Source organism: Mus caroli, unplaced genomic scaffold (assembly GCF_900094665.2).
Source record: "Mus caroli unplaced genomic scaffold, CAROLI_EIJ_v1.1 scaffold_18563_1, whole genome shotgun sequence".
NCBI classification, from domain to species: Eukaryota; Metazoa; Chordata; class Mammalia; order Rodentia; family Muridae; genus Mus; species Mus caroli.
The window spans coordinates 12,021-17,119 of NW_018389223.1; positions in this window are offsets into that span (position 1 = coordinate 12,021).

The window sequence follows — 5,099 nt, forward strand, 5'->3', positions numbered from 1 at the left end:
ATTGGGAAGCAAAGTGGAGAGGGCCATTCTTGGTGTTGTTGACCACGCCAAACTCTGTCAAAGGGGATGGAGTTACTGCCTGGGTTCATGTAACTCATATCAGACAAGCACCTGCACCTGATGCCAACTGGATAGCAGCCAGACATCCAAGCAACCCCCTTCTGCAAGGCCAGAGAAACCATGAAATGGCTATGGTGTATCTTTTGGCATTGAGCCTTGGCAGCTTCCACAACCCTACCATGGTGACTTGGCAAGTACTCTCAGCCATTAGGAATGTAGCTTGGTCCACTACAGAGGAACACCCACCTTATATCTGGTGACCTTGTCTTTGATCTCTGTAAGTTATCGGTGGGTCTCAACTCCTGGGATATCCCCACCCTAGAGACACAGGGAGGGATTACCCTAATGTGAGGGACTTGTGAATCTAAACTGTGTCCCAGAAGTGGCCTTGGAGGTCACTTAAGTGGGGTTTAGTGTTTGGACACCCAAAGTTGAGGAGCGTCCTTCGAGAAACCTCCATATATGTGTGCCCCCAAGATGGGAGAAGCCAGCAGCAGGCCCATCTGTGTTAGGGGGCCAACCACTTTTCTGTGATACCTGGGGATGTGGAACATTGGGAAGCACATACTGGAAACCATTCTGGGCATAGTTAAAGATTCAGTGGCTAAGGTGAGAGAAGGGCTAGCCAAGTGGAAGAGAGAAAGAAAATAGAGTCAGGACTGGTTTGAGTCTTGGTTTAGCTCCTCCCCTTGCCTCACCCTCATATCCACCTTGTTAGAACCCCTAATTGTTCTCCTGCTGTTGTTGACTTTAAGACCCAGAATATGAACAAGCTTAGAGCCTTCATAAAAGAGAGAATAGGAGCAGTGTAGCTGATGGTCCTGGGCCAACAATATGAGACCCTGAGGACAGGACCTGAAGAATGTGAGTTAGTTACCCAAGACCCCTGAGCATAACTCCAGAATTGGAGCTTGTACCAAAAAAAACAAGGGGGAATGAGGAACCCTAATGGGTTTTCCAGTTCCATACCCTCCTTACAGCTTCCCCCTCCTGCCTGGAGTCAAAGCTAGGCCCAGTTCCATTCTCTACCCACAGGAACATTCCTGAGCAAAAAATTCTCAGAATGTACTGACTGATAGTTACCTGACGCAGGTGGAGTTCAAATGCATATCATGCTTGCTAGCCAATAGATGTAAAGGTCAATATGCTTAGCCAATAAGCTTTAACTGTCACCTTGCTGATGTAACCTGTGCCCCTAAAAAGTATAAAAACTGCTTGTAATAGCCATTCGGGATCACCTTCTTAGTAACTCATTTTGAGGGACTAATTGAAGGTTGACCCCAATGTGCTGGAAAATAAACCTCTTGCTTTTGCATCGAACTGTGTCTTAGTGTCTCATGCAGAGGCATCTTGAAGCAAGTACCACTGACCGAGGGGTCGGGGTCTTACACAGGGAAGCACCCTGTTATTGAGTCACAGCACATAAATATAGCTTTCTTATTATTAGAGACCACTTTGACTTCTCCCACAGGGCTAAGCTGGGAGGGGTTCCAACTCAGCATCCTCCCATTATCCGCAATGCCCCTTGCCCTATGCTACACTGGCTCCCTACTGCTAGAGCCACACCTTCTACTTTAGTGTCACCTGTAAGGATGCCACCACCAATGCCATACTTACCACATTTCCTTACAGCTTCTCTCATCACATCCTTTCATCAGAGTTCACCCTTGGACTTTCCTGCTTCAATATATTCCAACCCAGAGACATCTTTATAGGTCCCCTCTCATCACCGAATTAGCTCCAATTCACACCGCACTACTGTATGACATTCTTACCACCTGGGTTTTCTTTCATAGATGTTTGAATAGATATTCAGCTTTGATGAACTCACCTACCCATGTTTTTTGATGTGTGGGTTTTTTTTTTTTTAACAGCAGACTCCCATCTCTTTCCAATATATTCCTTCTGTACTAAACCTCCTGTCTGCTTGCTCTGCAGTCCCCTGAGTCATCTTCATTTGTTGCCTGCTTTTCGCTGCCTTCTCCTGAGTCTGTCAACCATGTAATTTCAATGTCACCTGATGCTGACCCCTTCTCATCTGTCTCTCTACAGCCCCATGCTGTACCTGTCATGCCCTGTTTGCAAGACCCCTAAGAGACTACCAGGGACCACAACTCACATGAGAGTCCTTATTCAAGCTCAAGCTTGGATCATAGCCCTTTTTGCACAACAGATTAAAGTGATAATTGGGTCTAGGGGCTTGGCGTTCATATAGGGAAAATGTGTAAGTTGGGACTTTCAAGCCTTGGTGTTACATGATTGGGTAAATGGATAAAGCAATGTTAACTTTCAAACTGATAGCATTTGTTTAGACAACACATCTGAAAAGGGGCATTTTTGACCTGAGAATGATTAACTCGTCCGTTATCATGACCAGTTTTTCCTGTTGTTGCAAGCTGGCCAGGGCTGTTATGTCTGTTTTTGACTGCTGGGGATGCTTGGTGGTCTCCTTCCCAGAGCTCAAGGGTGGGGACTGTGTCACTCCAATGACAGGAGAGAGCAACTTTCTGATTTCTCCAAGGACCATAGTCTTTCCAAAGGTTTCTCCAAGGACAGCAGCTTAAAATAGAGTTTGGAGGACAGGATGGAATCTGTGCTGCTGTTTTTTGTCTTGTCAATCCCACCTTCTATTAGTAGCTTTAGAGGCCAATCTTGGGCTTTTTGAGATCTGGATAGTAAGTGTTAATTACCATCAGTTGAATATTTCCCAGTCTTTGTCTTATATATTGTAAAAGCTTATTGATAATTCATGATTCAAAAGTGAGGAGGAGTAAGAGAATAACCAAGGGTCCCATGAGACTGGAAATGAGAGTTTTTAACCAGGGGGAGGCATCAAACAGTGAGTGGTACCAACGTTTGGAATTTTCTCATCCCATCTGGCATCTATCTATACTTTCCTTAATTTAGCTAATGATTTCCTAATAACTCCAGAATGGTTGACAAAGAAACAACACTCCTCACGCAAAGCGGCACATAACCCTCCTTGTTGTAGAAACACTAAGTCTAATCCTTGCCTATCTTTCAGCACTGCCTCAGCTGGAGAATCTATGTTATGCTCCAAGTGTGAGATGGACTTTTGTAGGCATTGGATATCTTCATCTATGTCTGCCTTTAAGCTATTGTAATTCTTTTCCTGCAACATTAATGCAGCTATTCCAGTGCCAGCTGTGGCTCATCCTGACCCTAATTTTTAATTAAAGCTAAGGTTAAAGAGATGGATTCCCTTGTCTGTCTCATAAGTTCTCCTTTAAAGTCCCCTACCAACATTCTCATCACTGTAGTAAGTTCTGGCTTGGAGGCATTCAGAATTTGAAAGGTCTTTAACATCATTGACCACTGGTTCTGAGTGTTTCAGTAAAAGTTCTGGAACTGAGGGTCCATGCAAGTGTATGACTAGGGGTAAGGTAGTCTAGAGGATGATGTTAATACAGGTTTAGGGTTTGTCAAAACCTGGTTTGGGCCTATAGCTGCTGGCCATGGGTTTATAATTTGCCTTATGAAGAGTCTAACTGTAAAGAGGATTGCTACCTCCAGTAATGTGAAGCTGAAGGCCTCATGACTTCCTGGCTTCCCATCCTTTAGCTTGCTTTCCTTTGGCAGTGAACCTGAGTAAAACTTTGGAGATGCCTCCCAGCTGGGCGACTGTGATAAGCTCTTTCTTTGACACCATCTACTCCCTGGCCCCAGTGACTGATGGTTCACATCCCCAAGCAGCACAGTAGAATTGTTCGGGACCCCCACAAATGGCAGTTATTTTGCCCCTGGACATATATAAAAAGTCTCCCATCTACATTTGGTATATAAATCACATAAAGTCAGTCAAGTGTTGAGCCATGAGTTATCAGCTAGCCGGCATAAATCAAAAGTCAAATCTGGAAACCAGGATGTTCCAAGTGATCTGTTTGTACAGACTAGTTGGGCACAATAGCCAGTCTCTGGCTGTTCAGTCACCCAGATTAAGTCAAAAGACTGATGTTGGTTAGGGACTGTAATACACACAGTTAACAGAAACAGTAGGTTCAAGAATGAGTTAATTTTTAACTTGAGAGGATTTGTGCTCTTCTGAACTTTCAATTCTGGTGATGCTGGAATCTTTTAATCTTCCTCAGGGGAGAATGGATCTGGTCTGTCATGAGTGTAGTGTTTTTTTTTTTTTTTTTTAATTTTTATTTGTTTGGTTTTTCGAGTCAGGGTTTCTCTGTGTAGCCCTGGCTGTCTTGGAACTCACTTTGTAGACCAGGCTGGCTCGAACTCAGAAATCCATCTGCCTCTGCCTCCCGACTGTTGGGATTAAAGGTGTGTGCCACCTATGGCAGTTGCTAAGTTGCTTCCTCTCTCCTGCCTGCTCTGCAGGTCTCCTAGTAGATATATTGCTGCCATCCTGGAGTTCAGTGCCCTGGTTGCAAAAAAGAACCACCAGCTCTTTCTATATGTGGACTCCCTGTACTACATCGCTGTAGATAGGCGGTGCTTCCTTAAGGCCTGTGACCTGCTGCATACTTCACAGATGCTGTTATCAAGGAGAGAACTTAAACTTTCTCTAGCCAAAATGTTGACGAGTTCTTGAAGTCCAGACTATGTCTAAGACCTTGGACTTCATTGATTGCTCTTGTTGGCCAAGGTGGGTTCATGTGGGATCAGGGTTACAGGAACCTTCATGGTCAGTGTTCAAAATAAAGTTCTGCATTTGATCAAGATGATATTGAAGAGCCATGTGAAATGAAGAATGGGTTAGAGAGAAGTTCAACAGAAGTGTTTCTGTGAATGCTATGTGAAAGGAGAAAATGACAGCAGAAAACCAAGAAAGAAAATGTGGGACAGGCTGTAGAGGGTAAGGCAAGCTAAGGTCCTGGTGAGCAGGTCTGGGAATCAAGACTGTGTCATGTCAGGCTCGGGAGCCCCAGACACTGCATGAATTGAGGATCTCATGTTATGTCCAGGATGAATGTGGAAAGGAGCTCTCAGATGAGGACATCTGGGCAGAAGCTTACACTTTTGTGTTTGGATGTGAGGGTTCTTGTGCATCTAGAGAGGAGGCA